The sequence below is a fragment of the Cinclus cinclus genome, unplaced genomic scaffold, assembly GCF_963662255.1.
Source record: "Cinclus cinclus unplaced genomic scaffold, bCinCin1.1 SCAFFOLD_44, whole genome shotgun sequence".
Lineage (NCBI taxonomy): Eukaryota > Metazoa > Chordata > Aves > Passeriformes > Cinclidae > Cinclus > Cinclus cinclus.
Window position 1 is genome coordinate 426,090 of NW_026912222.1, and position 20,043 is coordinate 446,132.

General features: G+C 57.2%; 2 pseudogenes; one reads left to right on the top strand and one right to left on the bottom strand.

Annotated features, from left to right (window-relative positions):
- Nucleotides 1-8,380: 8,380 nt before the first annotated feature.
- LOC134057620 (cilia- and flagella-associated protein 45-like) lies at nucleotides 8,381-12,229 on the bottom strand (annotated as a pseudogene).
- A 109-nt stretch (nucleotides 12,230-12,338) lies between these two features.
- On the top strand, nucleotides 12,339-19,836 carry LOC134057623 (Fc receptor-like protein 2; annotated as a pseudogene).
- The last annotated feature ends 207 nt before the right edge of the window (nucleotides 19,837-20,043 follow it).

A 20,043-nucleotide genomic window follows, 5' to 3' on the forward strand; every position in this document is an offset into this window, starting at 1 on the left:
CCACTCGCTTCAGACAGGAGTTCTGGCCTGGTTGGGTTTGGACAGTTCTGGCCTTGCTGAGGTGGATGCTGCCAGGTAACTGTTTGCAGGTGTATTATGCGTGCTGTACTGTACCATCACAGTACAGTGCTCTGGACCAGGCACGTTTGCACCTGCTTCTTGGAGTGCCTCACAATAGTCCATAAATCTCCCCACCTCTTGGCCAGATGCCACTTGCTTTAGGAAAAGACTATTGTCCTGGTTTGAAAGACAGGTGTTTGCCAAGGAAAGCAGAAGCTTCCCTTTGGACTGAAAAAAAATGTGATTCTTCCGATTATTATAATTTTGGAATTAAGAGAGCTCTCAGGCAAAGATATGGGGGTAGGAATAACAGTTCTTTACTAGTATACCTAACACGACAAACAAGAACAACAACAGCTATGAAATTACCCACAAACAGAACAGTAACTCAATCCCAGTGTTTTTTGGCTGCAGGCACCTTTTCCCTGAGCTGCAGTTCCCGGTGCTGGGGGCGGGCGGGTCCCGCAGAGCTGCAGGAGGGCTGGGGGTGATGGCAGCGCTGTCCCAGGGGGAGAGAGAGAGACGGAGAGAGCTCTCCGCTCACGGTGTGGGTCCTGGTGCTCAGCAGAGTGCTGGATGGTGGTAGTTCACAGCGAGGAGACAGCAGGGCAGGGTCCGATGGTGGTTTCCCGATGCTGGGATGGGAGAGAGAGGCAGGAGGCGGCGATCGTCCTTCTTGTCCGAACTCCGCGGGGGAAAATGGGCCGAGGCCCAGCCTTCCGCTTCTTCTTCTGGCTGTTTGAATCTCGCGGGGCTTGCTTCTTCCCTCCCGTCCCCTCCCCCTTGTCACCAGGGCCCAGTCAACAGGTATCTTAGCATGACAATGGGGAAAATTCCACAGAGGGAAAAGGGAGAGAACCAACCACCAACAATATCCACCCCGAATTTTCCCCTACCATCATGCTAAATCAAATTAAAATCTTCAAATTATAGACATCCATACAGTTACAGATACAGGCACAGTATTGTAGGTAGTTCACCCTAAAACAAGGTCTCCTTGGGGTATGCATCTGGTCTTTCCATCCCTTTGCATGATCCACCAGGTACAACCTGGCCCTTGAGCAAAAACCACCCCCCGAATTGGATTGTCTTTGCTGGAGGCAGGGTTCACCCAAACAGTTTTTCCTAGCATACCTCTCATATGCACCACTGGAACCTTGTCCCCATCAGGTGTTCTCAAGGGCTCAGACTGGGCAGGGCCTGCTCGATTAGTGGAACCTCGGGTGTTCACTAACCATGTGGCCTTTGGTAGATTAATCTCCCAGTTTTTGAAAGTCCCCCCACCCAGTGCCTTCAAGGTGGTTTTAAGCAGCCCATTGCACCGTTCCACTTTCCCAGCCGCTGGTGCGTGATAAGGAATGTGGTACACCCACTCGATGCTGTGTTCTCTGGCCCAGGTTTTTATGAGGCTGTTCTTGAAATGAGTCCCATTGTCTGACTCAATTCTCTCAGGGGTACCATGTCTCCAAAGGACTTGTTTTTCCAGGCCCAGGATGGTGTTGCGGGCAGTGGCATGAGGCACAGGGTAGGTCTTCAACCATCCAGTGGTGGCTTCCACCATGGTCAGCACGTAGTGCTTGCCTTGGTGTGTCTGAGGCAGTGTGATGTAGTCAATCTGCCAGGCCTCCCCATACTTATATTTGGACCACCGCCCCCCATACCAGAGGGGCTTCACTCGCTTGGATTGCCTGATGGCAGCACATGTCTCACAGTCATGGATAACCTGGGAAATACTGTCCATGGTGAGATCCACCCCTCGGTCTCGTGCCCACTTATAGGTAGCATCTCTACCTTGGTGACCTGAGGCATCGTGGGCCCATCAAGCCAGGAACAACTCTCCCTTGTGTTGCCAGTCTAAGTCTATCTGTGACACCTCTATCCTTGCAGCCTGATCTACTTGCTCATTGTGTTGGTGCTCCTCATTAGCCCGACTGTTGTGGACATGGGCATCTACATGACGGACCTTTATGGGTAGCTTCTCTACCCGACTGGCAATGTCTTTCCACTCATCAGCAGCCCAGATTGGTTTTCCCCTACGCTGCCAGTTAGCTTTTTTCCATCTTTCCAGCCAGCCCCACAGAGCATTGGCTACCATCCACGAATCAGTGTAAAGGTAAAGCTTTGGCCACTTCTCTCTTTCAGCAATGTCCAGGGCCAGCTGAACGGCTTTGAGTTCAGCAAGTTGACTTGATCCACCTTCTCCTTCAGTAGCTTGTGCAACCTGTCGTGTGGGGCTCCATACGGCTGCTTTCCACTTCCGGTTCATCCCCACGATGCGACAGGAACCGTCAGTGAAAAGAGCGTAGCGAGTTTCATCTGCTGGCAGTTGGTTGTATGGCGGGGCTTCATCAGCCCGGGTCACTTGTTCTTGCTCCTCTTCATTGGGAAGACCAAAATTTTCACTTTCTGGCCAGTTTGTAATTATTTCCAAAATCCCAGGGCGATTTGGGTTTCCGATACGGGCGCGCTGTGTGATGAGGGCAATCCACTTGCTCCATGTGGCATCGGTGGCATGGTGGGTAGAGGGGACCTTCCCTTTAAACATCCACCCCAGCACTGGTAGTCGGGGTGCCAGGAGGAGCTGTGCTTCTGTGCCAATCACCTCTGAGGCAGCTTGAACTCCTTCATAAGCAGCCAAGATCTCCTTCTCTGTTAGGGTGTAATTGGCTTCAGACCCTCTGTAACTTCGGCTCCAGAATCCCAGAGGTGGGCCTCGGGTCTCACCAGGTACCTTCTGCCAAAGGCTCCAGGACAAGCCCTTGTTCCCGGCTGCAGAGTAGAGCACATTCTTCACCTCTGGTCCCGTCCTGACTGGGCCGAGGGCTACAGCATGAGCGATCTCCTGCTTGATCTGGGCAAAGGCTTGCTGCTGCTCAGGGCCCCAGTGGAATTTGTTCTTCTTCCGGGTGACCAGGTAGAGAGGGCTCACGATCTGGCTGTACTTAGGAATGTGCATTCTCCAAAAGCCTATGGCACCTAGGAAAGCTTGTGTTTCCTTCTTGTTGGTTGGTGGAGACATCGCGGTGATCTTATTGATGACCTCAGTGGGGATTTGGCGCCGCCCGTGTTGCCACTTTACTCCCAGGAACTGGATCTCTCGGGCAGGACCTTTGACTTTGCTCCTCTTGATGGCAAAACCGGCTCCCAGCAGAATCTGGATGATCTTCTCTCCTTTCTCAAATACTTCCATTGCCGTGTTCCCCCACACAATGATGTCATCAATGTATTGCAGATGTTCTGGAGCTTCACCCTTTTCCAATGCAGCCTGGATCAGTCCATGGCAGATGGTGGGGCTGTGTTTCCACCCCTGGGGCAGTCGGTTCCAGGTGTACTGCACGCCCCTCCAGGTGAAAGCAAACTGAGGCCTGCACTCTGCTGCCAGAGGAATAGAGAAAAATGCATTGGCAATGTCAATGGTGGCGTACCACTTTGCTGCCTTGGACTCCAGCTCGTACTGGAGTTCCAGCATGTCCGGCACGGCAGCGCTCAGCGGTGGAGTCACTTCATTCAATGCACGATAGTCCACAGTCAATCTCCATTCTCCGTCAGACTTGCGCACAGGCCAGATGGGGCTGTTGAAGGGTGAGTGGGTTCTGCTGACCACCCCTTGGCCCTCCAGCTCACGGATCATCTTGTGGATGGGGATCACGGCATCTCGATTTGTCCTGTACTGCCTGTGGTGCACTGTGGAGGTGGCAATTGGCACTTGCTGCTCCTTCACCTTCAGGAGTCCCACTACAGATGGGTTCTCTGACAGTCCAAGCAAGGTGTTCAGTTGCTTAATGTTTTCTGCCTCTACAGCAGCTATTCCAAAAGCCCACCTGAGTCCCTTTGGGTCTTTGTAATAGCCATTCCTGAGGAAGTCTATGCCTAGAATACACGGTGCCTCTGGGCCAGTCACAATTGGATGCTTCTGCCACTCCTTCCCAGTCAGGCTCACCTCAGCCTCCATCAAAGTCAATTCCTGTGATCCCCCTGTCACCCCAGCAATAGAAACAGGCTCTTCCCCAACATGTTCTGATGGTATTAGGGTGACCTGTGAACCAGTGTCAACTAATGCCCTATGTTTTTGTGGCTCTGATGTGCCAGGCCATCGGATCCACACCGTCCAAAAGACCCGGTTTTCCCGTGCCTCTCCCTGGCTAGAGGCTGGGCCCCTCTAGCACTGGTTATTATTTCCTTCCTGGGCATACATGTTGGAGGTTCCCTCAAGGGGATCTGACAAATCATCCTCCCTTTTGTAATACCCTGCATCTTGGTTATGGGAAGTTGAGGCTACCTTCACTTTAGTGGAGCTCCTTTGGTTAGTGTTTCCCTCCTTGAGTTGACGCACCCGCGCTGCCAGGGCAGAAGTGGGTTTCCCATCCCACCTCCTCATGTCTTCCCCATGGTCACGCAGAAAGAACCACAGGTCAGCTCGTGGGGTGTACCCTCTATCCCTAGCTGGGGGACGTTGGGCTCTAACTCTGGGATCTGTGACTCGCACTGGTGCTGCATTGACCTTCCTCATCTCCTCCCTCACCCCTCTTATCTCCTCCTTGAACTCCTCTCTGAGTTCCCTAATCACGGCAGAGACCTGAGCCTGCATTGGGCCATTCATTATACTCTCAAAATTTCTGAGCTTATTGGCAACAGAGCCCACTGTCTCGTGGTTGGTGTCAGCATTAATGGCTGCAATGAATGTGGTGTATTGAGATGGCCCCAGGTGTGCGAGATTCCACAACATCTGCCCTGTACACCTGACCTTGTCGGGGTCATTGTCATGTTGTCCACCCCTCCCAAAGAGTACCTCCAGTATTGCCACTTCTCTCAGCTGTTGGATCCCCTCCTCAGCCATCTTCCAGCGCATTCTATGGTGGTGCTCCTGCATTCTCTCTCTATGGACAAACCTCTCTCTTACACTCATTAAAAGCCGCTCCCAGAGGGAAAGGGGGCCTCGTTCCCTTACGAATATATGATCCACACCTGAGTCCTGGGTCAGGGGTCCCAAATTCCTTGCCTCAGTGCCATCCAGCTGCACACCTGTACCCATAAGGTCCCAGACCCGCAGTAACCACGTTGTAAAAGCCTCACAGCCCCTTCGCACAACGTCTTTACGCAGATTACGGAGACTCTCGTATGACAGGGACTCCGTGACGATCTCAACCTCTGGCTCCCCTGCTGGTTGTGAGGGCCCTGCTTTCTGATCATTATTATCTAGGTGCTTTGTTTTCACCTTAGACTTTCTAGTTTCCACGGGGGCAACTGCTGCTGGCTGTGAGTGCCCTTGCAGTTCAGCTGGAGCCTGGAGAGATGTAACATTTGTGGGTTCCACTGCTGCACCATCAGGTTCTCCCTCTTTAAGGCAGAGGGAGAGTTTCTCAAGAGCTGGGGAAAGGTACTCCTTCAGCATTTGGCCCATCTTCTTCACTAGAAACCCCACCCACTCTGGATGGTTCCTTTCTGAGGTGAGCTCTGGGGCAGAATCAGGCTCAGGGGCAACATCCTTAACCTCTGGGGCAGAATCCTTAGTCTCTGGGGGAGAATCCTTAGTCTCTGGGGCAGGGGCAGGGGCAGGCTCTGGGGCAGAGTCCTTAGTCTCTGGGGCAGAGCCAGGCTCTGGGGCAGGGCCAGGCTCTGGGGCAGAATCCCTGTTCCTTGGGGGAAGTATCAGGGTTTTCATCCAAGTCAATCTCCTCTCATCTCGGAATGTTAAATAGAACAGGTTTACAAGGCCCATTAGCAATGTCAGCCACTGTATGATATCGTGACTGCTTAGAAGAGATTTGAACCCCTCAAAAGCTGGTGTAGCAGACCCAAAAAACTGTGTAAGGGGTTGGGACAAAATTTTCCCTGGTGTCATATCCTCACAGTATGTACCATTATTAAAGTAACCCCAAAAACATACAGTTAGAGTGTGATAGCTCTGAATCCATGTGCTCACCTTCCAGAGGAAGTTAAAAATCCATGAATTTCTCACGTTATCAGCCCACAAAAGGAACTGGATAATAGTTACAGCAACCTGAGTTATAGGACCCATGTTCAAGTAAGGGATTGCAAATGGGAGAGATAAAGCTGTGGCCACATGGAGCCCAAACCACGGTAAGCTGGACAACATGATGCCACCTAACACAAAACTGAGGTAACTCAAGAACTGTTATTCCTTTTTCACCCTTTTCTCTCAATACCCTCGGGCCCCATGTTGGGCGCCAAAATCTGTCCTGGTTTGAAAGACAGGTGTTTGCCAAGGAAAGCAGAAGCTTCCCTTTGGACTGAAAAAAAAAAAGTGATTCTTTCGATTATTATAATTTTGGAATTAAGAGAGCTCTCAGGCAAAGATATGGGGGTAGGAATAACAGTTCTTTACTAGTATATCTAACAAGACAAACAAGAACAACAACAGCTATGAAATTACCCACAAACAGAACAGTAAGTCAATCCCAGTATTTTTTGGCTGCAGGCACCTTTTCCCTGAGCTGCAGTTCCCGGTGCTGGGGGCGGGCAGATCCTGCAGAGCTGCAGGAGGGCTGGGGGTGGTGGCAGCGCTGTCCCAGGGGGAGAGAGAGAGACGGAGAGAGCCCTCCGCTCACGGTGTGGGTCCTGGTGCTCAGCAGAGTGCTGGATGGTGGTAGTTCACAGCGAGAAGACAGCAGGGCAGGGTCCAATAGTGGTTTCCTGATGCTGGGATGGGAGAGAGAGGCAGGAGGTGGCGATCGTCCTTCTTGTCCGAACTCCGCGGGGGAAAATGGGCTGAGGCCCAGCCTTCCGCTTCCTCTTCTGGCTGTTTGAATCTCGCGGAGTTTCCCTCTTCCCTCTCTCATCTCCCACCCCCCCCCCCCCCCCCCCCCCCCCCCCCGCCTTGTCACCAGGGCCCAGTTAACAGGTATCTCAGCATGACAATGGGGAAAATTCCACAGAGGGAAAAAGGGAGAGAACCAACCCCCAACAACTATAAAAAGTGACTCTTTGGAGAAACCTTTTGAGATCTCCCCTGGGAAGGAAGACACGTCTATTGGCAGAAGGCCATGAGGACATCATCCCATCCCTCTGTAGCTATTTCCCACACCATCTTTCTTTCTCTCTCTTTACTTTGTTTCCTTTATCTTTCCCCTCTATTGCATAACTGTGTTGTTAGCACAAAATAAAAAGTGCTCTGCTGTGAGTATTCTGACAAGTATACTGTAGTCCCCTGTTGTGTCTTTTGTACCCCGAGATCAAATGAACCATCACAACCCCCCGCTTGTATTGGTGGATCGCAACACATGGGCCCCAGGGACTTTGGATGTTGGCATGCAAGTCCCTGGAATGGGGTGCCAGTTGAATGGGGGCCCGTGGGAGTTGGAGTGCTTGGGGAATGGGGCCCCATGGGATGGCATGGGATGAAGGGAAAGTGGATCCTGGGCAATGGAGGTCCTAAGGAATGAGAGTGCCAGGATGAGGATCCTAGGGAGAGGGGGACCCTAAAGAATTGGAGTCCTGTGTTTGGGTTCACAGTGGAATGGGGGTCCCAGGACTGGGTGGGCATGTGGGTCACATCTCCTTTCCTGGGTGCCCCAGATTTTGGGGAGACCCAGGGTCCAGTGCAGGCCCCTGGAGTGGCTGTGGTTTGGGATGGGGGGACCACAGAAAGCCCCCAGAAGATTCCAGTTCTCTGCTTTGAGGGATGGGTGTGTCCAGCTGTGCTACCCCAACACTTTCACTTTGTCTTTCCTGCAGCAGAAGGAAGAGGCCGTTAGTGCTGAAAGCCAGATTTAGGAGGGGGGTGTGGGGGGTGTGGAGGGAGTTCTGTTCTGAGTGGCACATCCAGGGAGTTCCTTTTTTGCCTCCTGTCTCCTCTTCTGGCTTTTTGGGTCTCACAGTTTCTCCCCCTTCCACTCCCCCCTGCCCTCCCGTTTCCCCTTGCCACTAGGGCCTAGTCAACAGGCTTTTTAGCATGACAATGGGGAAAATTACACAGAGAGAAAAGGGAAAAAAAAAACAACCCCAACACCCCCACAAAGTTACAGGCTGGGGATGGTGTGGCTGGACAGTACCCAGGTGGAAAGGGAACTGGGGGTACTGGTCAACAGCTGACTGAACATGAGCCAGCAGTGTGCCCTGGGTCAGGAAAGGTGTGGCCAGCAGAAACAGGGAGGTCGTTCTTCCCCTATAGTCAGCACTGGTGAAGCCAAGGAACAAGGAACCTCAAGGCTCCTCCAGCCCTCCTCCCCAACAGCTCTGAGGCCAAGGAAGGATGGAAAACACCATCTGCTCAAAAACAGTATTTACTGGAAAATTTAGTCAATGCAAACGGAATCTCAAATCTCTGGGGAATTGCAGCTGGTTCCTTGTGGGGCTAGGCCTAGGAGGGGGCTGTGCTGGCTTGGCTCTGGGCCCTGTGCTCCACCTGGGCACAATACTTTTCGGGCATTCCGGTGGCTCTGTAGAGGAAAGAATCCATCAGGTTCCCGATGGATCTGGCACCGTGGCCCTGCAGCAGGTCCCGTTTGCTCAGGGTGCAGAGGGAGCTGGGAGGTGCCACAGGCTGGGACACCAGGAAGGACTCAGGGAGCCCAGGGAGCCCAGGGAAGCAGCACTGGCATCCCCTGACCTGAACTCCTGCAACTTCTGCTGCCTGAGCTGGGCGAGGTGCTGCCTGCGCTGCTGGACCTCCTGCTCCTGCTGCCAGCCCTCCTCAAAGACGGCTGCCCGCTCACGCTGCCGCTGATGCTGGAGCTCCTGGATCTGCCGCCGCAGATCTTCAGCATGGGCGTGCTGCTGGAGCTCCCTCTGTTCCCACTGCAGCTTCTCCCGCTCCAGCTGCTCCTGGTGGGCCCTGTGGGAGAGCTGGGCTGGGTCAGGGACCCTGCCACAACACACCACACCTGGCAGAACACCTGGGCTGGCACTGGAGCCCCCAGAGCCACCAGCTGGAACTGGGAGCCTCCTTGGCCACCGCCTCAGCCATCCCTCGGTCCTGTGTGCCTCACCTGAGCAACCTCTGGAATTCCTGGCGGTCCTGCTCCATCTGCATGGCCAAGTGCTTTTCCTTCTGGGCCACCTGCTCCAGCCGGTCCTGCCTCAGCTGCTGCTCCATCTTAGCCTTCCTCTGTGTCTTCTCCATCTCCTGCCGCCGCCATTCCCGGTCTGCAACCTCTTGGTTCCTCTTGGCTCTCAGAGCATCCTGCCCAAACAGGGGACACTGCTGGACTTCCCTCTGGGGCAGCTCTGGAAGCCCTTGGGCGTGGCTTTGGCTCTGCTGGCACCACTCCAGGACATCCCCTGACTCCAGGGGCTGGTCCTGCAGACCCCCCACATCCAGGGCTCTGCCCTTTTGCTGGGCTAGGGACAGGGACAGTGGCAGGGGAGCACGTCACCTGTGCCTGGGCCACTCACCTGCTCTGCCTGCCAGTCCTGGGCCTGCTTCTGCATGGCCCTGAGCCGGGCCAGCTCCTTCTCCTTCTCCAGGCGCTGTTGTTTCTGCTCCGCCTCCAAGGCAGCCTCACGCTCCTAAGGGGGACAGAGCCCCAGGATGGTACAGAGCCCCAGAGTGTGGGACAGAGCCACAAGCAGTGGGACAGAGCCCCAGGATGGGACAGAGCCACAGGGTGTGGGACAGAGCCACAAGCAGTGGGACAGAGCCCCAGGATGGGACAGAGCCCCAGGGTGTGGGACAGAGCCACAAGCAGTGGGACTGAGCTGCAGGATGGGATAGAGCCCCAGGGTGTGTGACAGAGTCACAAGGAGTGGGATGAAGCCCCAGGGTGTGGGACAGAGACCCAGGGTGTGGGACAGAGCCTCAGGGTGGGACAGAGCCCCAAGGCAGCTCCTGGAGCCCCTGCCCAGCCCACCAGGAGCCCACTGCTCTTACAGCCTTCTGCTGCTGATGCTCCAGCACCCGCTTGTCCTCCAGCCTCTCCCTCTCCCGCTCTTTATCCTTCAGCCTCTGGCTCTCCACACTGAAACGTTTAATCTCAGCTTGGATTTGCTTTAGTCGCTGCTGTTTCTGCTGCCAGGCCTGGAAGTGCCATGCAGGGTTGGAGGCCACCAGGCTAAGTGGTCCCTTCACCTCCTCCTCATTCAGGCAGGGAGGCTTTGGGCCACTTCCCAGGGATGCCACCAAGTCCCCACGGGACCAGAGCTGTGATCCTGCTGGCTGCTGTGCCCACTCCTGGAGTGTGGCTGATCCAACACTGCCAATCCCCTTCTAGCCAGGTGGGAACCTCCATGCACCCCTCCTGTTCCCCTCTCCCACCTTCCGATCCTCCTTCTTCATCTGCTCCAGGTGCTCCAGCTGCCTCTGGCCTTCCTGGTACAGCTCCTTGGCCCTCAGTGCTCGCTGCTCTGCATTCTGCTCCATCTGCTTCACAATGTCCTGCCTGGCTCTGGGAATACAAGAGCAGGAAGGTGCCCTCCAGCCCCATCCTGCTCCCCATCGTGGGAATGCTGCATGGACATGGCTGGTGTGGTTGGAATGGGCCGGATGCCTCCATGGGCAAGAGGGAGCCTTCTGCCCACCTGATCAGCTCCCGCTTCCTGCAGCGCTCCAGCTCCTCCTGCACCTCCATGCCCTTCTCCTGCTCCATTTCCAACATCTTGTCCAGGCGCTTCTCCTCCTCCTCCAGTTCCTTGTGGATCATCCGCTTCTCCAGGACTTGCTTGTCCAGGATCATGTTGCACTTGGCATTGAGGAACAGCTGTGGGGACAAGAGGTGTCTGTGGCTTGGAGCCGTACTGTGACACAGGAGCAGGGAGGGCAGGGGAAGGAGAGGAAGAGCTGGGAGCATGAGGAGCAGGGGAGGCTGAGGCAGTGCCAGGTGACAGCAGGCAGCGCTGGCCTCACCGTGTTCAGTTCTTGCATCTCTTCCTCCTGCTCCAGCCTCATCCTCATCGCCCGCTGCACCAGTGTCTGCTCCTCCTGCTGCAGCTCCTCCTCCACATCTCTCTGATGGTCCCTCTTGTCCTCCAGTTCTGCCTTTCTCTGCTCCTCCATCTGGGCCTTTTTCAGGGCTTCCTGCAGGGACAGAGAGCACTGCCCAATCCTAGGCACCTTCCCTGTGCTCGCAGGGGTCACACTTCAGGTGCTGCATTCCCAGCACAGTGTGGGGACATGACGACCTCCTGGAGACCTGGCACAGCCATGAGCACCCCTTCCCACAACTCTGGGCTGACACCCTGTGCCCTTGGAAGGCTGGGAGCGCTGGACACAATTCCAGAGATGCTGCAGTGGAGCCCTGAGCCCTGCAGCCTTCCCCGTACCCCAAAACATGGGTAGCAGCCCCTCGAACCCATCTGTGAAGCAGGAAAAGAGGAAAGCAGGAGGGGAGATGCCCACAAAAGCAACGTCCTGTCTGGTTTTCAGGGTCTTCAGCCTGTCCCAACGCTCCACGTCTGCTGGGGCTCGAGCTGCTTCCTTGATCCTCTCATATTCCTTTTCTCCAATGATGAGACATGGTTGAGGCTTCTCCTGGGGAATGCTGGGGAACATAGGGAGAGAGTTCAGTGGCACAGAGATCCCAACATTTCCCGGTGTTCCCTGAGCTGCCTGAGCTGCCCCCTCGGCCACCAAGTCAGCCCAGAGCAATGCAGGAAGCTCTGGGAAAGCCGTGGGGACCTGACTGTCTGGTTTTGGGGAGAGGCAGGAAGGGAAAGTGTGGTGAAAGTGGCACCAGGCTGGGATGCTGGGGGTGGCCAGGGCACACTGCCAATTCCTGCTCCCCAGAGATTTTGGGATACTGCACTGACACCCATTCCCCCAAAACCCCTCAGGGCTTGGGCACAGTCTTACACGAGGTCCCAGATCAGGTCCTTGGTGATAATTCTGGTGGTCTTTGGTTCGGATCTGATGGAGTGCGGGGATCCCTTAGGATCTTTAGGCACATCCTGAAGGGTCACAGTGGGGCTGCTGGTGTCCATGCCCTGTGGGAAAGGATGATGTGAGGGACCTGAAACCCCCTCACACAGTGCTCCTTGGACTCCAACTGATCCTGGGAGGAGCTCTGGACCCTGAGGGGCATGACCGAAGGGGCCAGAGGGGTTTAGGGTCGGGGGAGACCAGTATCCCGGCTGAGAACCCCTGGGGGGAGACCTTGGGAAGGACAGATGGAAATCCCGGTGGGTGAAGCTGCTGACGGCGGACAAGGTAAGACCCCTGGGAGGAGCCCCCGGCACGGAGGGACTGGGACCCTGTGCTGGCACTCGCAGCTGCCATTGCGCTGTCAGTGCCGGTGCTGCCATGGAGTGTGGGAGGTGTGACAATGTCCCTGAGCCGACTGTCACAATGTGATGGAACCGATGGCTGGGATGTGTCTGAACCCATTATGACAGTGTGCCCCAAGCCACTGTTGCAACATGTCGGGACTGACTATTGCCAGGCAGCTTCCCCCAACAGCTCCCGGGACTCACGGGATGTCCTGGAGCAGATGCTGGACGGGGGACAGGGGGGGTGGTGTGGAACCTCCGGTAGCTGGGAAGAGCAGATCCAAGGGATGGTGGAGATGGAATTGCGGCAACTGAGAGGAGCCCGAGGCTGCATGAGGAGCAGCCCTGCAGGGAGGAAGGAGGGGCACAAGGGACTCCGGAAATTCCCTGGCAGCCCGTGGGGTTCCCCAGGCAGCAGAGACTCCCCAGCAGCCCTGAAGGAGCACCCGTCAGAGCAGGGGGTGCCTGAAGGGGCTGTGAGCCTGTGGGAAGCCCCACTGGAGCACTGGGAACAGAGCTGCAGCCCACTGGAAGGGCTTATGTTGGAGAAGTCTCTGAAGAAGGGTCTCCTGTGGAAGGCACCTTGTCTGAGCAGCAGCAGAAACAACCTGTGCTGAACTGACCAGGGCCCCATTCCCACATCCATGTGCTGCTGGAGGGAGAAGGGAGAGCCTGGGAAGGAGTTTGTGCTGGGGAGAAGGTGTTTAGAAGGATTTATCTGACGTCCCCTTATCCTGCTCCGATTTTGTCAGCAATACATTCAATTAATATCTCTGATTCTGAGCCTGTTTCTCCCGTGGCAGGATTTGATGAACGATCTCTCCTGGTCCTTGTATCAGCCCAGGAACCCTTTGTTCAATTTTCTCTCCCCGTTCAGGAGCAGAGGGCTGGTGGTTGCGGGGCATCTGGCTACTGCCCATCCATGGCAAGGCAGGAAGGAGGAGGGTCCTGGTCAGGTTGTTGAGCAGATTGTTGTTGTCTTTGCAGCAGTTCTGGGGCTCTCTCAGTCCCTTGGGAACAGGCACCAAATGATCAATTGCTGCATTTTGGCACTGGTTCCCTCGCAGCTGCTCCTGCAGGGGGCTTTTCCAGCCAGCCCTGCTCTGAAAACCATCAAAGGCCCTCACAGAGCCACTGCTTGGGCTCACACGGGGTTTTGTACTTCTTGCAGGGCTCAGCAAACCACAGCCAGGCCATTTTCCCCCCACAGAATTCTCACCTTTGCAGCAGCTCAAAAGCTGCCAGAATCAAAGGCAAGGGGGTGGGGGGAGCCTCAGGTCCTGGCTGCCACCTGGGGCTGGCCAGAGCAGGGCTGGCCAATGCCCATCCCTGAGCAGTGGGCCTGGGCCATGGCCGGGCCCCACACCTGGATGGCCACTGGCTCCCAGCAGGAGGACTTTGGGAACTCCTTCCTGCCTGGGGCTCCATTCCCAAGCTGCTCTTGCCAGCTCAGATCCTGCAGGGGAGGAGCAAGAACAGAGAAGTCTGGAACACGATTTCTCCCCAAAACAAATAAACCCAAAGTATCCCAACCCCTCAGGACAGAAACCCCGTGGAGGGATTGTGGGGAGCAGGACAGGGCAGGGGAGGCCCCCCCAAGAGCTTCACAAGTGTTTCATGTGGAGGGTCTCTCCCATCTCCTGGTTGCCAGCACTGAGGACCTGCAGGGGTTTTGGGTGTGGGGGTGGGATTTTGGTGTTATTGGGGTGTCTGTGCCCTCCCTGACTGACACCAGCCCGTGCCCATCTGTCCCCAGTCAGGCCTGATAGGGATTTTCACTCACAGAATGATCTTGGTTGGCTGTGGAATGGGGCTAAGATGCTGCACCTGTGAGGTCTGCCAAATGGGGATTGAGGGCTCTCAGATGGACGGAGGCAGCCGATGAGGGGCTATAGAGTGGGTAGTCACACCCCAAGTTGGGGCACCCAAGAGGTCACAGAGGTCACAGTGCCCCACTGAAGGCAGAGAGGGTTGGAAGCCCCTCCACCCCTTCCCCGCCCCAACCCGGGACAGGGGTCTCCATGATGTGCCCTACCCTGGACAGGGACTTCCTCAGGGAAGGTGTCCAGGGACCCTGCCCAGAATCGCCATCCTTCAGGACAGGATCTCCCCTGCTGGGATGTGTCATCACTGGAACAAAATCCACCCAGAATGTGCCATCCCCCGAACAGGTTCCCTTCAGAACAGGAACCCCTGGATGTGCCCTCCCAGGACAGAACCCTCAGTGTGACTTTCAGCACAAACAGCCTCTTCCTTCTGCTGCAGGAGAGAGAAAGTGAAAGTGCTGGGGGGGACACAGCTGGACACCCCTATCCCCCGCAGTCTCCCCACCCTTCCCTGCAGACCCCCCACCTCCTTTTCTCCCACCCTAGGGTTCCCCCAACCCATTTCCTGCTCAGGCTCTCCTCAGGATTTCTGAGCCAGGAACTGGGGGTGGGGGGGCATGGCACAAAAGTGAAGAAAATGAGGAAAAGAGAGAAATAAATAGAGGAAAAAGTCAAAAGCAGGAGAGGGCACAGAAGCAGACCTACCTCCTCAGGACCCCCATGTGATGCCTGCCCAGGAAACAAGCACCCCAGTGGGGGCAGAATTGGGCCCTGGGTCACCTCAAAATCTGAAGGCACCCAGGGAAGGAGCTGTATTTCATGGGCCTGCCCATGCTTGGGACCCCCATTCCCCTGGGAACCCATCCATGGGATCATCATTGCTTCTGTCTCCCCTTCCCTTGGACCCTCATCCCAGGACTTCCATTCCCCAGGATCTCAATTTCCAAGGACGCCCAACCCAGTAATTTCAGCCCTTGGGACCCCCCCTTCCCTTGTGGATCATGATTTCCCCAGAACGCCCATTCCCCTGGGACCCTCATCCCTGGGAGTCATCACATGATCACAAATCCCTGGAGGCCACATTGTTCTGGGGCCTCCATCCCTGAGTCTGAATCCACCCTACCCCTGGGACCCTGATTTCCATGGGACCCCATCCCTGGCACCCCAGTGCCCTCGACATCCATCCATCACTGCCTCAGCCTCCAAATTCTGACAACACCTTGCCTACATCCTGTCCATGCCCCTCCCCCACCAAGGACCACCTACACACGAGGACAAGACCTGAGCTCGCTTCCTGTCCCTTCATCCGAAGAGCCACCAGCAAGGGGACAGGTGGCCCTGGCAGCGAGTGACAGCCAGTGCCCATGGCCAGGGACACCGGGATGGCCGGGAAGGTGGTGCTGCTCCTGTGGGGTGAGTGCCCCGGGCACGGGCCTGATGCCCCAGGGATGGGCCCTGGTGAGGCAGAGACCAGTGGGGAGGGGGCAAAGGGGGGCTGTGGGGTCCCCTGAGGTCCCCAAGTCCCACAGAGCCAGTGCCTGGGCATGGACCTCAGTGTCACCAGGGTCTTGGACTGGGCATGGGGACATGGACAGGGGAACAGAGATGTGGGGGAAAGGATGTGACAAAAGGAAGCTTGTGGCTGGGGCAGCTCTGGAGACAGCAGATATGCGGGGACAGCAGGTATGCAAGGACAGGGACAAGGGCTATGTCCCATGTAGATGGCGCATGGGGACAGGTGCCAAAGGAATGGGATCACGGGCACAGGGCTATGGGAATGTGGCCATGGGGACATGTGCTGTAGGGATGGTGGAGGTGACCCGTGCATGCATGGGGTGTCCACAGTGTCCCCATGTCCTGCCTCAGACCACGGTGACCCTGGTGTCCCTGTCCCCCAAACCTCTGTGCTACACCAGTGTCCTCGGGGGAAAAGACAGTTTGGGGACAGACACCACCCCAGGTCCCCCCTATGCCACTGTCCCTGCAGGGCCACCCCCACTCAGCCCTGTCCCTTCTCCCTTCCAGCCCAGACCCTCGGTCTCGCTGGTGAGTCCTCGGGGGATGCCATGTCCCCGCCCCACTGTCCCCAGCCCCGCGCTGGCCCTGGCAGTCTGGTGTCCCCTGTCACCCGCAGGTGCCCAGACCACCCAGCTCCTCGTGCAGCCCCCCTGGACGCCAGCGGTGCTGTGGGACCGGGTGACACTGACCTGCCAGGGCTCAGGCACCGCCGGTGCCACCACCTGGTACAAGGACGGGCGGCGCTGGGGGCAGGAGGGACGCGACAGCTTCCTTGTCACCGAGAGTGGCACCTACACGTGTGACAGACCCGGCAGTGGGCTCAGCCCCCCCATGCACGTTGTAAATGGTGAGTGGTCTTTGTGCCCCCACCCTGGCACCTGCAGGAGCCCCGAGAGCTCTGGGTGAGCTCAGCTTTGTGGGTCACACCTCTCGTGTGACCAGAGCCTGTGCCCTGCACACGGGGACATCCCAGAGCAGCACTGGAGCATCCCCTGTACACACCAGTGCATCCCAGTTCGACGAGACCACCCTGTTGCAATGGGGGACCCCTGGTTCCTTCTGTTGCCTCCTGTCCCACAGCCACCCCAGTGCTGCAGGTGCCGGCGAGGGCGCTGCTGGAAGGGGACACGGTGACACTGCGCTGCCGGCTCAGGCAGAAGGAGTCGGTCCCTCTAGTGCGCTTCTACCACGATGAGGGGCAGTCACTGTGGTGGCAGCACCGTGGGACCGAGCTGTTCCTGTCTCCCCTGGAGCTGCAGCACAGCGGCCACTATCGCTGCAGCGTCGGGAGGAGCTCATCACCGTCAGTGTGGGATGTGTCTGAACAGGTGACAGTGACAGTGCATGGTAAGCACCCTCACACCCCACACCTAAGTACCCCCACAGCCCCTTCACAGCAGACTCAGGGTCAATTCCTGCACACCCAATCTCCTTCCCAGAGCTCTTCACGGTATTGGTGATGGAGGGTCTCCCCGAGCTCACCGAGGGGTCTTCCCTCAATCTCAGCTGCCTCAGCACCCCCAGCCCCTTGCAGCTCCCAGCCCCTCTCCTGTACAGCTTCTACCAGGACGGGCAGAGGTTGGGGGCCCACAGGGGTCCCCACAGCTCCTGGTGCCCGCCTTGGGGGTCTCCCACTTGGGGAATTACAGCTGCGATGTGAGCTCTGAGGTGGGGGCTGTGTGGAAGAGCAGCAACTGGCTCAGCGTCACAGTGTGCAGTGAATGCGGGGATGGGCACAGGGAGCCTCCTGAGTCCTCCCAGGTCTCCCATCCCTGCTCAACCCTCTGTGTGCTGCCCTGCCCTCCCAGCTGTTTCTGGGTCTCCCCATCATCTTCCCTGGTGCCTGCATCCATTGCCGAGGTCACTTCATTGTCCAATATTGTCCTCCTGGTCCCACCATCCCTGTCTTGGTCCACAAACTCTTCCCTGCAGTTCCCTTAAACCCTCTCCATGTATCTCATTGCTGAACCTCCCAACCTTCCCTGGGGTCCCTGCACACCTTTCCAAGCCTCCCTCCCATCAATGTACCCCCTTCTTCCACACTGGGATTCCCCCACCCCTCTCTGATCCTCAACCTCTCTGAATCCCTCACTGCTCCTTGGTGTCCCCCACTCCTCCCATGTCCCCAGTCCCTCCTGTGTCCCCCTGCAGGGGTCTGGCTCATGGGGGTGTCCCTGTCGGTGCAGGCCCCAGGGGACTGGTGGCACTGGGGGACAGCCTGGTGCTGAGCTGCATGGTGGCCATGGGGACAGGTCCCCATCCGCCTCTTGGCACTGGTGGGACTTGGCCGTGCCACTGGGCACTGGCCCCCATCTGGAGCTGCAGCACACTGGAGACAATGACAGCGGCCACTACCAGTGCTGGATCAGTGATGGGGACAGCATGGCCGCGAGCCCCGCATTGAATGTCACTGTCCTGCATGAGCAGGGCCCTTGGACTGAGAGTGACCCCACCCACACCATCCCTAGTTCCATACATTCCCATTCCACCTCATGCCCCCTGCACCAGCCACAGCCCTGCACACAGATCCCACCACTGGGTGTGACAGACCAGGCAAACTGGGACCATCTGGCTCCAGGTATCCACACCCAGGACATCCAAGCCATGCATCCTTAAGCTCAGCTGTCACATCCCCCACTCCACATCACGTCACATTCACCCTGCTGGGTGTGACCCTCCCAGGGCACTGAGACCCTTGGCTTGGGGGTGATGCCCTCATTGATGTGCCTCTTGGCACCCAGCACATCTCATGCATGCCATTCCGTGTCCCCCACCAGGTGACAGCCATCACCACCTATGGACACAGCATCCCTCATCCCACCCACACCTCACCCTCATGCCATCCTCATCCCCCACCCCTCATCCATCACATGCACTCATCCCACACCACATGATGACCCCCAGCACCATGGGGCCACTGTCCTGAGTGAAGGAGACCCTCTGTCTTCTGGTGCCACCATGCATGGTGCCAGCTCCTCCTGCTGGCCTCAGCCATGTCTGTGTCCCCACAGTGCCCGTGGCCAATGCCACCATCATCCCTGGCCCCCATCACACCAGGTGCACCCAGGTGACCCCGTGACACTGTGCTGATTGGTGCAGGTGGGCTCAGCCCCTGTCACCTTCACCTAGCTACCCGACAGGCAGGATGTGGCCTGAGATCCCCTCCTGGAGCTTGGGGATGTCGATGTGGGACATTCGGGCACCTACCAGTGCATGGCCACCAACCAGCTGGGACAGGACGGGCACCGCGTGTTCCGGGCACTCAGCCCAGAGCTGGCCCTGGAGGTGACACCACAGGGAACCACTGGACACCTCTGGATCACAGGTGGGGTCACATGGGGTCATTGAGATTGCAGGAGCCCTGGAGTGACAGGTGACCCTGATGTGTCCCTTCTGTCCCCTGCAGTGGCCGCAGGGCCTGGTGGGTCCCTCCTCTTCCTGGTGCTGCTCATGGGTGGAGCTGTGGGCAGGCACCAGTGGAACAACACGAGTGGGTTACAATGGGGACATTGGCAGCCCTGGGGAACTGGAGGCCAGTTAAATATGGGGGTGATGGGGTAGCACCCACAGCCCCTGGCTTGGCCACTGCTGAGCACTCAGGAACTTTGCTCAGGGTCCTGAAGAATTTGGGGTGGTGTTGGTGGGCCTTGCAGGGATTTTGGGGGTTCTTTCAGTGATCCTGAGGGAATTCAAAGGGTCCCCCTCCCAGCCAGGCATGAACATCTGGAGGCTCAGGGGCTATAGAGCACTGGGGTGATTCAGGGGTTCTGGGGGGCACCGGGGATACTCTTGGGGAAATTGAGAGTACAATGGAGTTTCAGGATTCATGAGAGGGGTCAGGGCCCTGGGGACCCCACAGTTACCCCTCCCCTCTTTCCTTTTCAGGTGCCAGGAAGCAGCAGGAAAGGTGAGTGGGGAGCTCAAACCACACTCTTGCCTTTGACCCCAACCCCTAAGACCTCTCATCTCATCCCGCATATCCTATTTTTTCCCTTAGGGCCCCCTCAGAGCCCCCGGCCCCCCCAGAGGAGGGGGAGGTGCTGTACACCCATGTCGTGATCACCAAGCAGATGGGGGGTGAGTCCAGGCTGGGACACATGCAGAGGCACATGTCACCCATGAGTGTCCCCCCAGCCAGATGCCAAAGCCAGTGTCTCTCACAGCATCCCCCCATGCCACCACACTCCAGGATCCCCAGGTGACCTACGCAGAGCTGCCAGCAACCCATGGGCAACCACGGGAATCTGGGGACATCTACGGGAATGTGCTGTGACACTGGGGACATGGCTGGGCACTGGGAGTAATGGGGGCATTGGGGGACCCCACCCATGGGCAGCCACACCTGGGCACCACCCCCTCCCCCCCCCCATTGCTTCCATGGGTTCCCAACCTTCATGGGTAGGTGGGCACAAGGGGAGGGTCACAGGCTGAGGCTGCACAGGGCAGCCAGAGATCCCCACGCCCCCAGAACCCCCAGGGG